Source organism: Eubalaena glacialis, chromosome 4 (assembly GCF_028564815.1).
Source record: "Eubalaena glacialis isolate mEubGla1 chromosome 4, mEubGla1.1.hap2.+ XY, whole genome shotgun sequence".
NCBI classification, from domain to species: Eukaryota; Metazoa; Chordata; class Mammalia; order Artiodactyla; family Balaenidae; genus Eubalaena; species Eubalaena glacialis.
Window position 1 is genome coordinate 7,885,885 of NC_083719.1, and position 24,118 is coordinate 7,910,002.

At 42.2% G+C, this 24,118-nt stretch overlaps 1 protein-coding gene across 4 annotated transcripts in view; it reads right to left on the reverse strand.

Annotated features, from left to right (window-relative positions):
* Positions 1-24,118, reverse strand: part of SEMA5A (semaphorin 5A) — a 492,520-nt gene that overhangs the window by 358,574 nt on the left and 109,828 nt on the right. For 2 of the 4 annotated variants that reach the window (XM_061189117.1, XM_061189119.1), the window contains exon 2: positions 8,070-8,164. The exons of 1 other annotated variant lie outside the window; for it this stretch is intronic. The gene's annotated coding sequence lies outside the window, so the exon portion shown is untranslated. Of the gene's footprint in view, positions 1-4,020; positions 4,101-8,069; positions 8,165-24,118 lie in introns of those variants that run through there. One more of the 4 variants, XM_061189120.1, reaches the window with a different exon arrangement.

Below are 24,118 nucleotides of genomic sequence, written 5' to 3' on the forward strand. Positions count from 1 at the left end.
GGTTTATAAAATGTTCCATATTATGAAATGCTGGAGAACCTCTATCAAATTTCTATTATCATTTCCACATTACAAGGGGCTGTTCAATGACCTCCTCTTTTTAACTGGTCCAAGTCCTTCAGACCCAAACATGCAGGCAGGTGGAGGTGACATAGAATATTTACACTCCACCCTTTCTACGCGCGGGGAACTGGCCTGCATTCGGAAAAAGAAGAACCTACTCCAAATCAATAGTCTTCACAAACCATGCACCTGTGGTTAGAAATGTTAGCTGTAGGTATCTCTGACCAGTCAGGATTTGCTTAAGAAAACAAAAATGACCTTGTAAATGCTCTTCCATAAAGACACAACTTGAACCAGAAAATAAGAGTCAAAGTTAGAATGTACATGACACTTAACATTATAACCACAGAACAAAGTTAGACCATCATAATTCACTTTTCTTATTATTGCTATTATTATGAGATCCCAGAAGAAACTTCTAAGACCTTGACACCACCCTAATTACAGCTGGATTATGAAATAATCTTAGAAGAGCATAACAGCACATAGAATAGAAAGCTGCAAAAGAAATGTAATCAGCTCCTAGAAATATAGCAGTGGAATGATCAAGTTAGCATATAACTACACATCAAATAGAGTTAAGAAGGAATTCCAGAAAAAAAAGAGAAAAGTCATAGTTGGGAGAAAAGAACTAGATTTGCCTACTAAAAATGTGCTTGCTTCAGTGAAGATATTTCAGAATTAGCATTTGTATGGGAAACATGTGGTCATTCAATGCTTCACTGATGTTGTTCCTTCTTCTTTGGGTCCTACTGTGTGCCTGGCCTGTGGAAGCTTCCTACCTGCTGGTCACAGCTCAGCTCAGAACATGTGTATGTGTTCAGGGATGGGTGATAAAAATGGCGGCCAGCGGTGCACACCATCCAATGAAAAACATTGTGTGTGTACGTGTATGTGCACATGCTTGTAGCAACAAGTCAGTGAAAGATTATTTAAAAGGTGCTGCATAGCTGTGGATCCTTCAGTAGCTATCAATTAATTTATCAGAAACCCATAATTAAGCCACAAAGCTGGGCTTTAGTACACTGTTTTAGACATTTATTTCATTGATTGTATTCCTGCCTTAGTGACCTTCATGAGCTCAAGGCTAGTGCTATCTGTGCCTATATCTACAAACCTATATATCTATCAACCTATCTGTATCTATTTATATCTATCTCTCTATCTACCTACCTATCTATCTATCTACAGATATACATATTCAACTGACTCAGAGCTGTGCTCCCAGCATAGCAGGGACTCCGTAAAGGCACATCCGTGCTGTTGTTTGAACATACACATCCGTGATAACTGCTTTACAGGAAATAAGACTTCGGAGTTCTGAGCCTGGTCAGCCCCATAACCTAAGAGTCATGCTACTCTGTGCTATTTTTACATTTAATAATACGTACTCCTTGAAGACGATACAGATGAAATTCCAGTGCGATACTAAGAGTGCGTCTGAACACCCAATTTAAGAAACGTTAAATGCCAGGAAGAAGCGGACATCTGATCCTACTGCATAGTGGAGGGGGCCATTGGTCTTGGTCTATGTGATACTAGACTACTGTCAACTTCTCTTCCAGTTATCTTCTCAACTCATAGACAACCATCAGGGAGAAACAGACTCCGGAAGGACTGTGCACTCTTTCCTCTCTAAGAAGTGCTATGAATGATGTGCACTTACACCAGAAAGCAGCAAAGACTCTGGAAAAACAGTGGAATGAATGGCCTCAGCTGGACAATATGGGGACAGTCCATAATGGCTACCGCAAATCTAATTATTTAATTATTGCAAAATCATGAAATAAGCATCTTAAAGCAAACATAGCATAATCAGAAGGCTGGAGGAGCACATTCTTATCACACTCTTAAGGACCACTAGAGTAAATCATGTTTTACAAAATTTCGGTCGGAATCACTTCACTAAATAACAGGTACATATTCAGTGCTTATTGTATGTTAAGTACTGGGAAGATGAACACAATCAAGTCAAGGGTTTCCTGGTCTGAAAAGGAAAGACTGCATGTTTACAAGGAACAGTACAATGAATCCAACTTTAAATTGCCATTGTAGGGACATGCCCAGGAACATGGGGACACAAAGGAGGTGCCATGTAATTTATCTAGCCATGGAGAGAGAAGATAAGGGTCTATAGAGGAGGTGACATGTGAACTGAGAATGGGTGAACAAGTAAGTACCCACCTGCTGGACAATATGGGGAAAATTATACCAAATACACTAAACTCTGGTTGGGGGTAGAGGGTGAATAATCCCATTCCTTCCTCTTGCAGACAATCTCATGTACTTCCAGTTCTGTATCCAAATAAGAAATAGGGTTTTTCTTATCCAGTTTGAAAAATCCCCAAAGATCCATCCATCCATCTACCCAACCAATAAACATAGACAGCTTTTATGTCTCAGGCCATTCGCTATGCCTGAAGATAGAGCAATGACCAAACTAGGCAAAAATCCCTGCCCTCATGAAGCCTACATTATGGGTAGGGCAGAACTTATACAAATGGTGAGGATGGCGGAGGAAGAGATGAAGTCAAGGGACTGAGCCCTTCGGACTCCAATAGGGAAGGGAGATGAGCAGTTGAGGTGAATGGCCAGAGATGTGGGAGTGACACCAGGGAATGGTGGTGTCCTGAAGCCAGATGCAGCAAGTGCTTCAAGGAGCTGAGAAGGAGGGATTGTACTGTACGAACGCTGCTGACCCTGACTGTCATGTGTGATGCTGTCTGCACGTCGACCACTGGATGTAGCAACATAGCAGGACTGATGGAAGGACCGTGTGGTCCAAGTGGGTTCAAGAGGAAGTGGACACACAGGAATTGAGGATAATAAACAAATGCTTTCAAGGAATTTTTCTGTACAGAGAAGAAGAGAATTGGGTCATAGCTGGAGGGGAAATTCAAGTCAACACTTCATTTATTTTTAATGGTTTAATGTTTGCATTCCTATTGGAAAGATCCAAACAGAGTGGGGAAAATAAAAACTGATGACGCAAGAAAGAAAGGGTCTTTGAGTAGAAGAGAAGGAATGGGATTTTGGTGCCCAAGCTGGAGTCTTGGCCTCAAGTAGAACTGTTCAGAGTGGCCACCAGGTGGGATGTGTGATTGGCCAGTTGGGGCAAGAGCCTCACCATCACTGTAGCAAGGAGGTGACTTTCTATGGAAGGAGGAAGAACAGCTCTCAAAGGCTGTGAAGCTGTGAGCAGGGCGGTCACCTCCCCCCCATCCCCCAAAAAAATTCTGAGCAATGATAAACAATTTAGATATACCCACCTAATTCCTCAACGCTGGAAATGGAAGATCTGATCACTATTTTTAAATATTGTTATATGAGAATATGGTGGTATTTACTTCCCAGAATCTCCTGACCATCTTTCCAACCTTTGCTTTTTCTGCTTTGGTTTAACCAAGAGTGGTTACTGCCCAAGCTTTACGCAAAAGCAAACAAAACAAAATGACTCTGCTCCCTTTGTGGCCTGGGAGGCTAAAACAGACACAAACACACATGAAAACCGCATGAAAGGCCCCAGTGGATAAAACATGAATTGATTAGGTTTGTAACCCTGCAGCTATAGAAGCCTCTCCAATACTCTGATCTGGAGACCACAAGGCAGGAAAACCTCAAGTCCCATGAAATCCAAAAATCCAAACACGGGGTCATTTTTATGCCCTTTGGAGATTTCTGCCAAAAAAAGATCTTACGCACAGTTTAATCAAGGGGGCAGTATCCTCACACACACACACACACGTAAAGCTTCAAATCCAAGCAATTAACCCCACACACCTCTGCCCCTCAGATCGGTGTCTGAGAATGAACAGTACACATATGCCATTCCCAGCCCGACTTAAACACAAAATGAAGGAAAGAAAATGGATTCTGAACTTCACCACACATCTGTGACTCACAAATATATATAGTAGTCACAAAGCCAGGACAATAACACACTTGGCAGTTACTCACCTAAACAAGCAATTAAAAAAGGCCAAAATCCCAACAGGGAAGAGAACAGGAGAGAAAGCAAGGTTTCCCCAGCTCCGATGCCTCCTCGCGTGGATAATGGAAGCAGACAATTCTCCTGTCCGTGGACTTGGCTAATGTGTAGTGAGATGCACACGACAAAACAGATCAGATCTGCATGGGGCTTTTCCAGATCGCCTCATGGAGATTTTCCATCCGGCTTACTAGACAATGGGACAAGAATAATAAGATGTGGAGACCACAGCTTTAGTATTCCAGACTTTATTGAGAATGACAGGCTAAATCTTGATCCCCAAATACAACCACTCAGTGTGTTTAAGCAAGGGCTGTACCTTGTGTCAATAATATACATAGAAATGCATTGCAAATACCACAAAATAGAATTCCTATCAGCACAGTGGCACCACCTGAAACAATGACAGCAACACTCAGAATTTTACAGCCAACAAATCTAGAAAACTAAGGAAAGATGGAGACTTGAGTTGGGGTTCAATCTTTCCAGGTTCACGTCCATCTCAGAAAGAGAACTCTAGCTAATTCTCTATCTTTTAGAACTTATAAACTATGAAACCATTATGGTAGGCACATGAAAATTAATAATGAAATTAATATTTTAGGTAAGTGCTTTAAAGTCAACAAGTGAAGACATCAACCAATACACATGAGATTCAACCACTGTTGCCTTGGTCTTTCAGATGCACCAAAGAACATTTAATGCAAACACCAAAAGTTAGGTACAGAAATGAAACAAGAGGAAAAACACTGAGATATGACTTAATGCTGCTCAACACAATGAGTTAAGTTCTATTAAATAAAAAATGTGAAATACAGTTGTTAAAAAAATAGGTAAAATGCAAAAGTTAACCAATCCCTAACCAAAAGAGGAAAGTAAAAGAATGAAAGAATTTCAGTTGTCTGGGTGTAAACTTGGTCTCTATTTGTAGGATGAAGCAATGTGTCGTTGAGATCTCTCATTCCTACAAATATTTTGATTGTCTGAACATATTCCTTAGATTAACATTGTCAGATAACTTTTGTCAGAGAGTTAAAAGAGAGGCAGAATAAAACTATGAGAAGAATTACAAAAAAATGATAGCTATTCTTAAATAACTGAACTCTTCCCTGAATGAAAGAGTTGAATATTTTTAATAACATCAGAAGAAAGCAAAGGAAAATTTTTATTAAATTTCTAAGCACTGGTGAAACAATTATGAAGGAACTATTTGGCGACACTAAAACGAACTTCTTTAAACTTAAAAGGATAAAGTTAACAAGCAAATAGAGTGGGGGGGAAATGACAACAAAGGGTTAATATTCTTAAAAATAAATTCTGTTAATATCTGTAAGAAAATGCTGAATCTCAAGAACTAAACGGGTATAAAATAAGGACTAACAATTCTTTCACACATGTAAGTTCCCTTTCTCCCTTCTACTCTCTCTCTCTCTCCCTCTCTCTCCCCCTTCTCAAAAAGTGGTTAATTATCACATAAAATTTTTACAAATCTACCAAATACCATAATGACTAAACAACAGAACATATAAAAGGAAGCAATACTATCAAATTGATTAAAAAATTAATGATGATAATGATAGTAAGGTTTTAGCAAAACAAACTCTCTAACATATTATTGGTGAAGTATAAACGTCTAGGACACTTCTGCAAAGCCGACTGGCAATCTGATTAAAACTCACTGGCTCTGAAATAGCAAAGCAACTACAGCTATTCTGACTTAATGAATTAACCTTCAATTTTAAAAAAAGCTTTATAATAATAGCTGATATTATGAAGCATCTACTTTATGCTCCAAAATTTCTACTCTTCATAAGGTAGTGATAGTGTGAGGTGTAAAAAACCAGAAAGCAGCAGTGGAATCCAGGTGTCTGCTACACTCCCCTTGTCACGATCCTTTCACACTGTCTATGATTTTTGTTAACTGAAAATAATATATACCTCCAGCAAAGAAGAAGCAGTAAATTACAGTATAGTGCCTTTACATGATAGAATATTATGATGCATTAAAATGAGATTTATTAACACTTTTCAATAAGATGATATAGGCAAAATTTTATGTCTAGTGTTATTTCAACTCTGTAAAACACTCACAAAAGACTACATTAACTGACAGCAGTGATTGTCTTTGGTGGAGGCATTATGGGTGAATTTTCCCCTTCTTTTACATAGTTTCCGTAATTAGCATTCACTATTTTAATCCTTTTTTTCATATTTTTAAACTGCAAAAATATAACATTCCTGAGAAAATTTTAGATAGTGAATATATGGCTCATAAAGGGCAAACACCCTCAACCCCAGAAATAATCTACTCAGAGTCTGGTATGTACTGATGTATGTTCTAGCAGACTTTGTTAACACACAGCCACTTATGTGCAGAGACGGTGTGTGTGTGTGTGTTTAAGATGAATGGGATTATATTGAATATATTATTCTGCAACCTGCTTTTTCCAGTTAATAAGGTACCATACACAGCTTTCCAATACTTTTATAATCTGAATTTTACTTTTTATATCATTGCCATTAAAGTGAAGAACACTTTTCCGTTACTTGTGGAACAAGTACCAAGGGACGAGTGGCTCTGGAAAAAGGCATATCTTCAAAAGTGATCCTACATCAGGCTCACGGGCTTGCTACAATTACTTATTTCTATGAAAGAATGAACGAACGAATAGGACAGGTCCCTGCTTAAACTCCTTCAAGAAACACAAATTAATTGGCTTTGCTTTACCCGTCTTGCTAGATGATAAGCAGTGAGGTAGGGAGTCAAACAAGCCTTGAGGTGTCAGAAGTATCCTTTTGTAAGAAAAAGTTAAACAAAACACAAACCCACTTCATCTGATGTATGTGGCCAAGGGTATGGCCATGTTATCCCATGATTTAAGTATGTCAATCTTGTTCAAACTTGACTCTTGTAAACATCTGCTTTTGCTCAGAATAAAAGATGAAGATCTGATACCAGAACACTTCTGTGCAACATAATTATAAGACAGCCCAAGATAATTGCATATTTGCCCTAATATGTATAAGTAGCAGCATGTATAAGGCTACAAAATAAAAATGTCACATTTAGAAATTATATGGAGACCAAAATAGGAAATGCTATCTGAACTTATCTTGTAAATGAGCTATACATTCTGGATTACCAAAATATTCTTGATCAGGCCCTGTTTTGAGCAGAGCTATAGTCTAGGTGCTTGGACTTAGATTAACACACTCGGGGCATGCCGACCATGGAAAGCATGGAACACCAAATGCACTTACTCCATGGAGTAGGTTTTTTCAGCTACAGTAGGCTTCATTAAAAGTGGCTTATGATTAAATTCTGAGCATCCAAGCTAAATTTTGTTAAAGGACTCATACCTACTGGCCACTAAAAAACTCTCACTCTCTACACTGGGATCTTTGAGCACTGCATGCAGATCAGGGCTCAATGAACTACAGCCTGGGGGCCAAATCCAGCTCAGCTTGACAACAGTCTTTGTAAGTAAGTTCTACCGGAACACAGCTACGTTTGCTCATTTACATATATCATCTGTGGCTGCTTTAGGCTACAACACAGAGCTGAGTTGGTGTAACAGAGATGATATGGCCAGCAAATCCTAAAATGTTTACTACCTCACCGTTTTCAGAAAAAGTTTACCATCTCCTGATACAGACTGCTGTTTGAAAAACTGATTTCTTACTATTTATTGTGAGCTTTTCTTTAAGGACCTGAGTATTTCCAGTACAGAATAAAAGTGTGTCTGTCCTTATTCTCAGGAGCCATTCTAAGTGCTAAGAGGTAGTACTGGGTTAGGGCTTAGAACATGGGTTCACATCACAGCTCTGCCTCTGACCGCTTGTGAGATCTTGAGCTGATTACTTAACTTCTCTGTGCTTTCACTTTCTTTCTGGAAGCCTGCTCATTCATTCACTGCCATTTTTAACAGCAGAGATAAGCGATGCTCATCAACCATCGCAGTACCTCAATCTATAAAACTGTTGGCTTCTTCATTTCCCATTTGAGTGTCCGACTTACCAAGGAGGGAAGGGATAGAGCGTTTCCTTGATCATGTATCACACAAAGGATCCACAGTCACTCGGGCAGTGCAACCCAACTCTCACACACCAGTGCTTCAAAAAAGAAAAGAAAAAGAACAGAGATTCTATTAACCCATTTTAAAAGAGGCCATGGTCATGTTTTATCGATTCTGGAAAGTTCCATGAATGCCCTGCACAACCAGCTGCCTTGGCGCTGTAAGGCTTAGCACAGAACAACAGAACAACTTGGAATCACAAATGTGACAGCCCTAGCCTCGCATCCCATGCACCAATGGACTTCTTTCTTCAGAAAAGAAGAAATAAAAATTCAAATGTTGTTAATATATGAGAACAAATCTCATGAAACTAATGAAAGGACCATCATTTCACACCTATTTGAATTACTTTTAGCAGTTTGAACATCAAATTCAGACAGGTTGCGTGAATCTACCCATTTTATGATGGCTCTTTCATTCTGTTTTTGGGAATATATAGTACCTTAAGTAATGCATTTCAAAAAATAGGAGATAAAGGCAGAAGGTATAGAATAAACTATACTAGATTTTGAGCTTGTATTTTTATTTACATATTAATTTATTTGATGCACAATATGATAGCTTTATCTTAAAAAGGAATTGTAAACCATAAAAATAATTCACTTTACTAAAACCAAGTAAAGTTATCCAATCTGCTCTTTCAATTTAACACATAAAAATCCTGAAAACTTGATATCGGAATGTGATGAAAAACTACCACAAAGCACCAGCCTCCCTAGAACCATGTATGCCAGAAATTGAAGAAATGGATTACTTTCCATTTCATATTCAAAAAAGAAATTTGTCCATTACTATTTAAGGATGCCTGTCACTTCATATACTACAATTTGGGGGCTCATGCTTTTTCTGTTGTCCTAGTTCATGTATTGTCTTTCTACTCTCTTCACTCCGCAGTTTCTGGCTGCCATAAACGTCAAACACACTGATGTTGCCTATCCCAACACAAACACTTGAGTAGCAGCTGAAGATGATGATGAGAAAAGGGGGAGAAGAAGTTCCCAGAACATTCTGGAACATTCTGGCTATCCCTGTATGCAATGATTCCTACACTGTCTACTTAGTAATTATCTAAAGGCCATCTGCCTGCAGAAGATCAACTGAATTACAGCATCTGGAAATTTATAAGATTTTCTATCTGCTGAAATGCCATTTGAAAGTCCTGAGGTTCAGAGGTGAGAGGGCAGTAGCTTGGTGACAATGTCTCTCTATGAGGCTCCTGGTCTCCATGAGGTGCCTTTGGTAAGTTCATGGGAAGCAAGTGGGTGATCCAACATATTCAGAACTTATTCAGAACTGCCTGGGAAGGCGCCACAGCCCAGGTGCACTCATGCACTGCAGCATCACCGATCCCTATGAGGTCCCAGCTGAGTCTTTGAAAGTCTGTGACTTCATACTTTGGAAAGGAGGAGATACAGATGCAAATCCTTGAGGCCAGAAGAGGAGTAAAGGAGCTCTCCCCAAGGTAAGAAGGCATACTCAGCCCAGAAAAAATTCCTAGGAGCAGCCAATTCCTTTCTCACAACACCAATAATATCTCCTTTGGGTGTGGCAACAAATACGTTAGTTGAGGCTTCTTTATTAAACAGCATGCTTGAATACAACAACTTCTTCTCTTGAGCCCTAAAATCTATTTTACAATTAGTACTAAAATTTCTTTGCATTTGTTTATCTCTTAATCAAAATTTAACTAATAAAGTTGGACAGGTCCACTGGTTACTGCCATGAATACCCAGCAATTCCTACAGACTCCCATGTGTCAGAATTAAATTAAAAACAGGCCTGCTAATTAGGTCTGGAGGCTAAGTGCTCCCATCCTCCCTCAGTGAGATCATAAATTAGCTGATGTGGCCTCTCAGCTAGGACATCCAAGAGTCACGCCTACAGAGAATGGCCAGCTTCTTAAACGGCAAAGGACACAGAGGCCAAAAACACATTGGAAGAATCCAGAAGCATTGACACAACCCCACGACAAATACCACAGGAAGAGAACATCCCTGCTGAATCCAGGCAGGGACAGCCTGTAACCTGGACAGCCACACACTCCAGGCCCAAACTTCAGACTTCAAAAGCGAGTCCCTTCCTTGTGAAAAAGGCAACACTCAAGGCACAGAATGCCCATAGAGAGTTCACACAGCTTGGGGGACAACAGGACTCCCTTTAGAATCTGAAATCTAAACCAGAAACTAGTTCCAGCAGCAGGATCCAGGGACATACACCCTGAAAGGCTGTAACTATGCCTGTAGTTACATCAAAGGTGAAAAGCACATTTTACCACCCTGGCCCATGACAGCCAAGCAAACAGCATCAGGACCTTCTACTATGGAGGGTAAACCCTTGCCTGGGTAGGCATGCCACCCTCTAAAGGAATATATACCATTCAACATGACACCACATGTTTTAAGCAGTGTAGGGTCAGGAGCGGAAACCACAGCAACAAAGCAGTGACCTTGAATAGGCTAAGCTGAAGTCACGGATATTGGCCCCTTCAGGTCTGGAAGCTGAGCTCTCCCATCCTCCCCCAGTGAGGTCATAAATTAGCTGATGTATAAACCGTAAATCACTGACGTATTTTCCAGAAAACTGAGGGAAACTTCAAAAGGTTAAGAAGCTACAAAACCCCAGAGGGTCATCTCTGACTGAGGTTGGAATATTTTAAAGTGGATATTTAACTCCCCATTAAATAAGAAACTGCTTATGTTTTATTAATATATATAAATGTCTCCATTTGACTCGATTCCATATTACCCTTATTATTTTCTCTTTTACTTAATATCAACTTTAGTAGAAACAATTCCTGCGTCCTCTGCCTCATGATTCTCGATTAGAGCCTCACCACGGAAAAAAAGCTGCCATCAGGAATATGCGGACCAGCTGGGGAGCAGGCAAGGCCAGTCTATCTGAAAGGCCACTCCCATGCACAGCTAAGTTGGAAGAAGGCTCAAAGGAGCAGCTCCAAGGAGCTAATAGACTAGAAAAGCAGACAATTAGGGCACGTTAACATGAAAAAGAGAGGAGACTTCATCCAAAGGAAGGGGGTGTCACGGAAGCCTCAGTAAAATGCCAGGATGAGAGTGGTATTTAGGAGAATCAATATGGCAGCTCTGCAGAGAATAGACAAGAATGGGAGGAACCACGGGCGAAAAGCTGCCACAAGAGAACTTTAGGTTTTAAAATATTTTTTTAAAAGACTATAAATCATAGCCCATTTTTGCAAAACATTAGTTGTATAGGAACATCAGTCTAGAAACTGAGTATGGACCCATGAGGAATGAATGTCTTTGAAATTAAGACAATAACAAGCTCTGAGAATCAGAATCTTTTCACTAGGAATGAAGATACAAAATAAGTAAAGGATACTGTTGTTCCCTCCCTCGTCCAACACCACTCAGAGGTGCACAAGGAGTTGAAGAAAATGGGTTGACTGTCTCTGTACACGCCATGCCGCTCCCCTCCCTGACACTGTCCCTGACTTCACGGTCCTGCGTGAGGTCACCTCTGACAGTCTCTGCCGTTCCCTTTCAAACACCTGTGTCTCGCTGGATGGTGCTTGGAGAAATCAACAGCAGACACTGAGGGTAAAGAAAGACGCGGCCTGAAAGTAAGGCAGGCTCCTGTGGGCTGGGAGGGTCATCAGAAACCCCCAGGCATCCAGAAAAAGAAAAGTGCCGGTAACAGGAACAGGGAAAGGGGCAGGAAAGCAAAAATGGTAGAGAGGAGAGGGGGAAGAGGGAAAGAGGAAAGAAGGACACTTAGAAAAGCAGGGAGGGGAAAGAGAAGTAAATACACAAGCAGCAGCCTGCAGAGACACTGGGGCGCTCTGAAAGGTGCAGACTTCTAAGAACATAAGTGATCGCAGGCAGGCTGGGCTCCAGGCAAGAGGGACGAGGGCAGAGCCTCTGCTCCTAAGTTCCTAAGCAAAAATCCCAGCATTCAAGAAAACAACGTGAAGACTGAAGACGAAAAGCCAAATGCACATAAAGCTTGAGGTGATGAACAAAGCATCTGGTAAAGGTAGCGGTCTGTACAGGGCCATTCTGAGCGTGCTCTGGGGAGCAGCCACCTGACCCTCCCCTCCGGGCAGATGGTGGCTGGTGTCAGGGGCTGGTCCACGGGGCCAGATCTCCCCAGATATAAGACAGCCAACCGCTTTACACTTAAGATGGGGTCAGGGTTCACGTTTTGAAAAGTGTTTTGTTTTTAAGACAGGTCTGTTGTTTGTTCAATATCCCCATCCAAACTTTGAACATTATTTGACATTATGATGTATAAATGCTGAAAGCAGTGTTAGAAAAGGATGTGATGAGGTGGCCCAACTCTTAGGATTTTTTTCTTTTTGGAAAGGTGTTCCTTCACCTCGAGGTTTGCCTGCACTGGCCAGTGTTACGGAATCTGTGCTGCACCCCCATCAAATTCTGTTTACAAACAGTGTCTGAATCAAGTAGCGTTCCATAGGGACAATATCAGTGCAAACAGCTATGGCTTTAGAAGGTTAGAGATCTTACACAAACATGCATGATACAACAAACGTATGGGGAGAAAAAAAACATTTAAAATCTTTAGAGTTGTAACTACACAACAATACTGTATCTGAAAAAGCAAAATGGATGTTTTGCCTTACTTTCCACATCAGTATACATGGCCAATCAGACAGTTTCCTGTGTCACAGTTGGGTTGAGGATGTATCAAAGAATGGCATACATAATGCCATCATTGCGTGTAAGAGTCCTGTCCTCAAGGAATTCACCCTTTGGCTTTCCCCAAATCAGAAATAATCTCTTTAATAACCAACTAATTCATTTCTATACAAATAATGCCACATGTTGATCAAGACCACTTAGTAAAAAATCTCTTTGATAATTATCTCACCTACATTTAGAAAAGACAAGTACCAAATGTCACCATTTCCCTTCTTTAAATCTCTGGCTGTCTTAGGGCCAGAGTAGGAACCCCTGGAGACCAGCCCTAGCAATGGCTGAGGCTTCAAGGACAGTGTGTCCTCACGTGGGGACACAGGACCTCACATCTGGGTCATTTCACAACACAGTCATCTGGCTCTGAGACCAGCAGAGGTAAACCCTACTTCCCTGAGCAGAAGAGACACTTCTGACAGTCGTATCCAAAGAGCAAGATGCACAAGGAAAAGACATACCCTTCCTGCTTGGAGCCTTCCCACCCAGATCTGCGCCGAGACCCCTCTCTCCATCAGACAGTCGTCACTGTGAAATGTGATGGTTTAGAAATATTAGACACAGCTGAGAACTACAGAAAAGGGAAGGCGGAAATTGGGGATTTCATTTCTCAAAGCGTTGACTAATCCTAACAACATTTGGGAAGAAAGAAACCCAATTGTTTTCCATTTCGTCTTCCTGTAGCTCATCCTTTGGTGAGTATTTAAAGCTGGTAGGAATTGCTGACCCTGGAACAAATATATTGCCTCAGTAACTGACACAAAGCTTGTGTAAAAAACTCTTTCTATTCCTCTGCTCCCACACCAGACAATGAGACATGTTCTGAGCTGCCAGGAGGCATGGGAGCAGAGAGAAAGAAAGAGCAAAAAATGACAACTTTATTCAAGCAAACAAGTTGCCCAAAACTAAGCGACTGCTCAAAATGGGCAGCTTCTAAGATCGGCTCTCTAAGGACACCAGCGTCTCCGAATGGTGACTACTTTTTTCTTTCTGCTGCCATGTGCCTAGTTTTCAAAGGACAGCCTCACTTTTCACGCAGGCAGTTTTGACGCTCTTGCACAAGTGGTTAATTTGCATGGGCAGTTGGCCTCTCAGCTTTCATTCTGACAGCTAAATTGATCCGTCCTTTGTAGACTAGAATATCAGTACCCAGAGAAAGAAGGCTGTCTGAGACTTTTTGAAAAATCTGGTCTCTCAATTCCTACTTATTCGGAACAACACGCTCAAGAAGACTACCCCGTAAGCAGTAGCTTGCCCACACAAAAGAGATTCAAGATTCAACTTGGGCTCGAAATTCAAGATTTAACTCAAAAAATTACTTAACTACTGTTGCTACTTCTGTTAAAGAAAACAGGACGGGCTTGGGTTCTTAAATCAGCCCTTTGGTCATTACATAGGAAGAAGGAAATGCCTGCCACAGATTAAACTCACAACTGACACCAAAACCTTCTCAGGACGAAGCTGAGCTAAGGCAGACAAAGGTCTCATGCAAGAGCATAGAAGGAGAAGACGGTTTTTATCCCTGGAAAGATGGCAGACTGTGAAATTCACAATGAACTGTTACTGAAACGGCAACGGAGTAAATCACTCAAAAAATATTTTCCTAAAAAAAGAACAGATAGAAGAAGTCTTTTGGAACTTTCCAGCTACAAAGGATGCTCTCTCTCCAATTCAGTAGAGAGAAACATAAAGATGTTTTCCTTTAACTCAGTAAGGACAATCAGATTAGTACAAACCCATACAAGCCAATCCAATATGCATGCTGGGCTGTGTCAGTTCTGGGTTCTCCACGTCTTCATTTATTTTATGTGCCCAGACTCTAATGCTGCTGTTTTACATGGGATACAGCAACCCGGGCCAAGCAAATCGTGTTTTGATTTAACAGTGAAACTATGCCCTTGTTTTTTGGCTTAAATCCAGCAAATGCACTGAAATCATTTCAGAACGTTCATATCTCCAAAGTCATGAAGAATAATGGACATTTAAAACCTGCTGAAATCAGTCCCAGTGACCTGTTGGGTCTTCCATTGTCAAAGGTGGGCTCCAAGACTAAGAAAGAAGACAACTCCTTTCTTTATTACTGCGAGAGGCCAAGTTGCTCAGAGATGCATTTGTTTCATGCTTTTGAGGCTACAGCAGGATTAACACTATATGAATCCCTGGGTGTGTTGCATAACCCAAAATCTACTTCTGTTCTATTTGCCAGCCTCTTAATATAAATTAGTGATAAAAATAAGAAATAGGCTACTCTGTATTGAACCAGATGGTGTCTAACTTTCCTATAAACATGGCTGTGTTTAGAGTGTTTACACATGTAGGGACTAAAAAGATTTTCATTTCTTTACATTTGGCAATGAGTCATGTCACCCATTTCAGCACAAACTGTACTGAAACGTCTTCCCCAGGAAGAACCAGCATAGCTTCACTAATGTTTAAAAACAACCATGTCAGCTGCCTTAGATTAGTCATGAAGCCGTTCTTCCCATCCTGCAGCCTCCAGCAAGGACAAGATCTGATCAAATCGGACTCGCTAAATGGAACCAGAAGGCCGGGCGCGTCCTGATGCAAACCTGCTGTAGAAAAGACACTCTTTTTTGTATGAATCAAAGATATTTTCTCCATTTTCTTTGCAACACGCACCCTTAAACATGTCAGCCCACAACCCTGACTTAAGGGCGTCCCCCCTACCTGCATCTCTCTCCCCACCCTTGATTAGTGACACCATGGACCAAAATATCAGACCTGGGACAGGAGTGTTGAATAATGGGGAAACTTCTGAGCTTACTGACTATTAAAGGAGCCACAGTCAGTTGCTAACCACCGCATTCAAATCAAGCCCTGCTCCGCTGGACTAAGTGGAAAGGAAACAAGACTGGTTTGAAAGACAGACGGCATTTTACAAAATTGTGTTCCGTTATTTTCCACTGACAAGCTCTACCAGCAAATGTGACAACACAGGGAGAGTAATCCAGGTCATGTCTGACCCATACAAACCCCCAGTGACTGTTTGCCCTGTCCCTTCTCCCTGCCTCCACCGCGGGATGGGTTTGGGTTTCCTTTTCATAAACTGTCAAGAAGACAAATCCCTCCTCTTTTGGATAGATAGGATGAAACTGACCACTGCCATTGCTTTGTTTTGTTTTTTTTTTCTTTTGATTTTACAAGCTACTGAGAAAGTAACTCCCCTCCTTGTGGTACGTATGAAGTTAATTTATGAATCTGAATCAAGAACTCTGTATTTCTTGCCCTTTTGGATTATATCTTGTTGGCTCAACCTTGTCACTCAAGCCAATCATCCTAAGAGCCATTCCTGCATCCCAGCTGGTTCTCTGAAATCCACGTGTCCCCTGTGTCCCCATGCGATGCAGTCACCCCTCCTCTGTGACCAGGACACCCAGTACCCGCCTCTGGTTATATCATATCACCCTCTGTTGTTTATTTGTCTGCTTCCCCCATCAAGGGCACTCATCCTGTCCTATTCAACTTTGAGTCCCCAAGCCCAGGCTTAGGTAGATGGGCAAACATCCAATAAGGTTTCCTTCATTTTACTTCCAGGCGTGTGCAGATGATAATGGACCCACGGACCTGGGGGAATAATCCTAAAGTCAGCTTCTTGAGATACTCTTCCAACTTGGCATCACATCATCCAATCTGACAGCAATCAAAATCACCCAGAAAAACAGAGCACGCCAAACCTAGGTGGGATCGAGATGCTGCCTGGCCCTCCTCCAGGTCTAGAAGATGCCAGGTGCTCAGCAGGTGCCCGGGTAGGAGATGGTGGGTGGCGGCTGTGTGGGAGAGAAAGTCCCGAGGAAAGGAAGTCACACCTTACTGGACCAGAGGCTTGAGGCTTGTCTTGACCCCATCTCTGCTCAAAATAAAATTCTCCTCTCATCTCTTTAGACGGATTTCAAGTCTCAGAGGCAGCTTTCTGACGTTACCCCTACAGGTTTGGGTCCCCTTTTTTACATCCTGTTTATGCTCTTGTAAGATCCAAACTTATCCAAGACTCTCCTGCGTAAAGAAGCCAAAATTGCTCTCTTCTTATCTATTAAGCCGACTGACATATACAAGGGTCCTTCTGCAGACTCCCTGGGGGAGCTGCCCCCACTCCCCCCAAAACCTCTCTAGATGCTCAGAGATGTCCCCATGGAGAGATGGCCGCTCACGTGAACAGAGTCAGGACAGGAGAACAAGGCCAACCCGGTGGTCAACAGTGACTAGTCAGGAAAATGCCTTTCCTTAGTGATATACACATTATTTTTTGTAAATCAAACGCTTATACTGTTAATTCCCTTAGTAAACCCATTTTTCACAGCTATCAGGTGAATTGCTAAGTAAAAATTACTCTAAGTTCTGAACTAATAGTGTCCATTTGAACTGGAGTTTTTCCTACGTAGCAATTCTGCAGCGATTGATTAAAACAAAATCCAGTTTTTTGTTCTTGGGCTTCCATTCTCTCTACAATCACGGGTTTCAGGCCCCTTCACCCACGCAGTGTCCTGAACATACTTGACCCTTGGCTGATGGCCTGCTCACCCTATGTCCCTTCTCCCCAGTTAACTGCAGAAGAAGGAAGTATAAAGCAGCTCCCTTTCACCCTCCAGTTTTCCATGTCACACGTAGCTTTAGAAAACATGAACGGGCTCTGGCCAACATGAACATGAAATCATGACGTGCCTTACCCAGTTAAAAACTTAAAAGCATTTTAGATAATTTAGCACCAGAAAATCAATCTGTGCTTAGGGACATTTTATGCTTGACTTTAAAATGTGCATTTTATCTCAATGTTATGTTTTTTGACTCCGTTCATACTTAGGCCTATAGAAGTGATGCTATTCCATGAGGGTAATGAGCCTAACAATTGAATCCCGCTTTAAAGAAAGGTCTATATGACTCTAGTGAAGAGAACAAAACAGTGATACAGAAAATAAAGTCAAGTGACAGCAGGACACAGACTTGTCCTTGCTTTGGGATTTTGTTTTTCAAACTATATACTCATGTTAAAATAAGACATTCTTGTCACATCAGGTTTCTCATCCACGTCCCCTCTCTTGGACCAGCAGACAGCTAGCCTCTCAGCACAGTGTTAGCGCAAAATCTGTCTCTCTCTCCTCACACATTTCACCAGAGGAACTACAGTCTAATTATGGACCATCCCATCAATGCAGCCGTCACTGTGAACACCAGGGAAGTTAAACCATAAACAGAACCCCTCATTCGCATGGAAAGCTGATAGCAATGTGGGAAGGCGTGATAAGACCCGTTATTATTCTTGGAACACAACATCTCGCCCTGTTGGCCATTTACGTCGTCATGTGTTTCAGATTGCCCTTGGGCAGGGCTATGCATTATTTACTGACAATTTCTCAAGTCATGCTGCCTTTCCAAATACTGTAAAAGAAGCTGTAAATCAGAAAAGTGGCATGAAATTTTGGTGACAGCTGCTTGTCTCAAAGACTCCTAAGGTAAACCACCAAACCATAGCTTGATGTAATAGCACAGTCTTTACCCACATTCCTTGACAAACTCCTCACCCCCAGCACATTAGGTCTCTCCTAGTTGCATATTCTGGGGGACACAGGGGTCTTTCAACAGAAGCTAAAAAGATGCAAATTGATCGTAACCATCCTGAGATGAGAAAGACCCAGCTTTCATGATTCCCCTCTGCTGTGAACCTTGGGAGAGGTCAACCTCCCCATCATCATCTTCTTCTCTTGGCCATGGATGGCAGACGGGAACTCCACTTGGCAGACAAGGCACCTGACAAAGTGTGGACACCAAGTAAGAGTTTTGGTTCTATCTGAACCATACAGTAGTAGGAAAACAATAATCATCATGGCGGAAATTTGAATAACTGGAAGGTTTTAGCGCTACACCTAGTCCTTCTGCCATCAAAGGACAAACTGTCAATAGGAAGACTCTTCCCCTCGTTCCCTTGCTTCACCTTTCCCACCAGCACTTTTTCCTTTTGTCAGTCCTACAGCCCGCACGGGCTCTACAATGCTCCTTATGGCTACAACAGACCTTTAAAGAAAGGAAGGGCAGAGAACTTACAAGGACACGAGCTCTCCTTCCTCAAGGTCATTCACTTTGGGAACTGCTCAGAAGACATCTTCATCCCTGCTGAAATCACCAGAGGGAGCCCCCTTCTCCTCAATTTCAATTTGCTCTGACAGACACACAGTGATCGAGGAACCGCAGGCTTCCCAAAGCAAGATGCTGTGCAGGAATTTCAGAGCCGTCCTTGGCTTGTCAGCAGACGTCGGCAGCTCGGGGAGAAAGCTCTGTTGCAACTCAGCCAGCGTGCCAGCCCACGTGCCAATACACGATCTCACAAGCAGAAAAGCATCCCCGCCCAGATTATTCCAGCCCGGCCCCTGATGGCTCCCACCAGGGCACGGAGGCCAGCACTGTGTTTCAGAAGGAAGTTTCACAGCCCTGTTAAAAGAAGAATCACGGTGGGCTCCCACAAATAAGGCCACATCTTTAACCCGGAGCAAATGAAACTTTCTTTTACCTTCCAGCCACACTCTCCCTAAGCAAAATTTAGAAAGAGAAACTAGAGATGCAAAGTAACCATTGTCGTCACTTGCTCGGTAGATGTGCCTAGCTTCCTCACTCAGCTTGTTATTCAAGGTGCTATTTATTACAAAAGCTCTAAAATCAGTGTTCTCCTCCAGGTCAAAGCAGAAGCACTGATGTCCAGAGATAATGAGGCCACACAAGGACAGGCAGGAAAGTGTCCAAAGAGGTCTAATTCCATCAGGAAGAAGGAATGTCTGAGAGTTGCTTCAAAGGCTGGGAAGTCTTCCACCAGTGATGCTGCAAATACCAAGGACATAGGGATTGACAGAAAACCCTGCTTCCTTACCAGGAGCTTAAACATCTACTTTGCACCTATGGGATTCAGAGTACAAACGGAGTTGGACAACTCCAAACATTACTTCTTTCAAATGGTAACTGATATTCATGAAAGAAAAAGAAAATACAGTCAATCCTCATTATTCACGGATTCCACATTTACAGATTCCATATTTGTGAATTCGCCTACTGGCTAAAACATATTTGTTACCACAAAATGTGCTGTTGGCTGTAAGTGCAAAGGTAAAGGATCAACTATATATTAAATAAGGTGTCTTTATCAGAAATATGCATTAAAATGAGGTTCTTTATTCGTAGGTTGATGAAGATGTTGGGACCAGAAGCTCGCAGGAACCTAGCCCTGTATGTCCCCTAGGAGCAATGATTCAGGACTAGCTAATTCAGGGTTCATGATGAACTTACAGGGCATGAGTACTATGAGTCCTCCGTAAGGACAGACTGTAAATAGTGAAGGTCATGAACAAAAGACAGAATACCATAACCATGTCCCAGCTCTACATGGGAATGTCAGACGCTGGCTGACATAAGATGATGTGAAGGTGGGCGGCAGGATTGCGTGAGTGGAGTGTATGTCACACAGAGGAGGGGCCACCTCGATGGACGGAGATGAGGGGTCAGGCAATGGAAACTCCAAAGACACAAGCTACCTGACTGTTCCTGAGAAGAAAACTATTGACCCTCTGGCTTCTGAGGAGCCCAGAACTCATCACGCTAGCAGCGAACTGTGGGAGCCCCTGGTGCCTGGCTGTCTGGCATTAATCTTTCTAGAGTGACAATTAGACCCCGCAGAAACAGACATTGGGATGATCCCGGGCATCAGGGATGACAGGCCAGTGGCCAAGGTCACTTGCTTGCCGACTGGGGGCTCTGGCTTTGGCTGGCAGGACTCTCTAGAGCCCTCATTATATGATGTGAACCAGATCCTTGGGTTCTGCAGCAGATGATGATCCTTGCTCCCTCGATTTAAAGGACGATGACAGTCTAAAGAGTTGATTGTGTCTCATTACACTTGAGATAATAGATGCCTGACAACCGAGGCTATTAACTTGAAGTTCCAAACACATCACACTGGCCCTCTGGCATATTCCCATCGGTCACATGTCAAATAGGAAAGTGTTTTCTTGCTACACAGGGTGTAAAGGAGAAAACGCTAAACTGGTACAGACCGGCGAGTACTGTTTTTTTTTCCTAGTCCATGCAAGTCTTAATTCAATTGAGTCACTACACTACAAAGTACACTGAGACCTTTAACATTAAAAAACAAAATAGGCAAAGCAATCCATAAAGGCCATAAACTAAAAAGGCCCAAAGCCATTACTTTCTTGTTTCCTTATGGTTTTACAGGCTTTTTCCTCTAGAAAATTCTCCCCTTTTATTACAATATTAAGGATTATAGGGCTTCCCTGGTGGCGCAGTGGTTAAGAATCCGCCTGCCAATGCAGGGGACACGGGTTCGAGCCCTGGTCTGGGAAGATCCCACATGCCGCGGAGCAACTGGGCCCGTGAGCCACAATTACTGAGCCTGCGCGTCTGGAGCCTGTGCTCCGCAACAAAAGAGGCCGCGATAGTGAGAGGCCCGCGCACCGCGATGAAGAGTGGCCCCCGCTTGCCACAACTAGAGAAAGCCCTCGCACAGAAACGAAGACACAACAAAGCCATAAATAAATAAATTAATTAAGAAAAAAAAAATTAAAAAAAGAATTATAATTACTACCTTTTGGAATGGAACTGACTTCCTTGTAAACTACATTCCTCCTTTTATAATGAAAGGAAAGAAAACTGAGCATCTTCCCCCCACCTCCACCTATACACAGGGAGTTGTCCAAAGAAAGAGAGTGAAAAGAACAGAAATGGTTCACATGTGCCCTCAGACTAAGAAAACATACTGAAAAAGCAATGCACAAACAATTTCCCAAGTTCAGAAGGTGTACTTTCAACCATGATCACAAAAATATAAGCCGGTAGGCTCCACAAACACATTCATAGAGAAAATCAGAATCATCTATAAATGATAAATCAAACCCAAGAATGATGGATATGAGTCAGGTACCTGCATTTTTATTTCACCAGCATCAGACAGGGCTGTATCTTGCCTACACCTGAAGCTGTGATTATTGCAGACTAACCACACCTCTCAAGGAGTTTCCTGGTTAGTTAGCAGATCAGGGGCTTAGCTCTCGAGACTAGGAGGTAATGTACCTACATGAACAGGCCAGGACAGGAAACGGGTTTCAGACTGGGATCGAGCAATCCTGTAATAAGAAATCGTGAGAATTCTGTTTTTAATGACTATTCCATCTGGCTTTTCAGCCAAAGCTGGCTCTAAAAAGTCCCTGCTCTCTCCGAATACTAGACGCTAAAAATAAGGACGTGTGTATACGTTAACTGAGAGTTTTGGAGAGATCTAGTGGCAGCAAGAAAGGAAGGCTAAAGCACCACTAAAATTTTGAGCTGAAAAGCAGAGAAACGGTTGGTATTTGACTAAAACTTTCAGAAGACCCTTCCAGGAAGTGTGAGTCAGCAGGGTACACGTTATCTGGAGAGCCTCAGAGGCACAAAGCACAGAGAGAAGAACGTGCTCCAAAAGAGTTTGAGGACGACCAGAGAAGGTGCTTAGAAAGAATCAAGTCTCCATCTGCCAATTACTGCAGAAGTCAGCTCTTTGTTTCCAAGAAGCCCGCAGTTACGGGACTTAGATCGGGGCATAAATTCTAATTAAAGTAAATCCTTCTAGGTTCCCCACAGAATTTCTACTCACCAGCTTCATCTTCCAGCAGGGTTTGAATTCCTTGTTACCCAGCTCAACAAAGAGCTGCTCTGTCCCCAGCTGGGCCAGGGAGGGACATACGTGTCATGGTCACACTGTGTCTTCCTGGGCAGTTTAATCTCTCTTCTACAACCCACTGCAAATAATTGCTGCTATAAAGACAAGTGCCAGGAATCTGAGTGCAGGTGAGAATCAGGATTTGCCTGGGGAAGAAGAGTGGGTAATTGAAAGCAGAGAACAAAACATCACAAAAGGAGAAAATGAAAAACCCTGACTTTCAAGGGAATTCAAGGAGAACACGGAGAGGGGAGAAGAAAAGAGAAATGTTTCTGGTGAGCGGGCAGAGCCCCATTAGGGGCACCTGTGACTCTGGGTGCTAACAGAAAGCAGATGTGTCCGTGGCCTTGGTCTCCTGTCCCTTCAACCCAGTCCTAACGCTCCAAACAGTACCCCAAAAACCACAAAAGGGCTGGAGGAGACAAGGGAGGACTAAGTGGGTCCAGCTGCAATAACAAACCAGAAGGGTCGAACCGCGAAAGCTTTTAAAAATAAACAGTGTGATTCCAAGCAAGGGGGAAACCCAGCTCTGGGGAACTTCAAGGAGCACTGAACCTCACCAGACCTCATTTTAGAAACCATTTAGAACTGCCTTTCAATGAGGTGTTTAAATGACAACAGAGGGGCCTGCCTCACCAAAAGAGAATAGGATCAAACAGGGAAATCCTCAGAAGAGCTCTACTCAGACTGCTCTACAGAGACTCAGCTCGCCTTTCCTCTCCCCATGGAAACTTCCTCAGTCTTGAACAGGCCTCAAAGCCCCCAGGGCTTAATACTGTTACCCCCTAAATTTTCTGAATCAATCCTAACAAATCAGCCCAACCATGTACCTATTTCAGAGCTTTTGGGAAATAATTGGTCTCCCTGTTTCTGCTAAAAACCTGCTGCTTCTAAGTTCAACTCCTGAAAGTACATGGCCCAGAACTTTCCAAGTTACTTTAAAAAGAACAGAAGAACATGTCACCCACCCATAATGGCTGTGCCTGAATGAATCCACAACTCTTTCTTCTCTAAGAAAAGTTGGAAAAAGGCTCCCCAGAAGACTAGAAATGGCGCCATGACCCAAGTTAAAACCCTGTTACTACTTTCTACCTGGGTAGCAATGGACACGGTTTTTTGTGGTTTTTTATTTTGTTTTGTTTTTTACCTTTCTTAAGTTGTTTCCCATGTAAAAGCAGGGAAATAACAGCAATCAGGTTAAAAGAAAGTTATGAGCTTTCAGAACTATGCATAACAAGTTCCTAGCTCAAAGTTGGTACTCAATAATTCTATCACTATAACAAATGGAATTTGTTCCTTAAACCAAAAAAGGGACGGCCTAGAGGGCCAGGGTTAACTTATTCTATGAGCCTGTGTCCACAGATTTACCTTTGTGGGTTTCATTGTTTAATCTATAAAATGAAGTTGGTATGTTTAGATAATTTTCTTTAATGCCAGTTTCAGGTCTAGAAAATCTAGTTGTCTGGGAATTTGGTTTCTTCCTCTGTACTGTGCAACTGCAAAGACTCATTCTATGCCTATCATGACATTTTTTTCTCCTAGCAACTTTTCCAGAAAAAAAAAGCAAAAACTAAGAGACGTCAATTTGATGTCC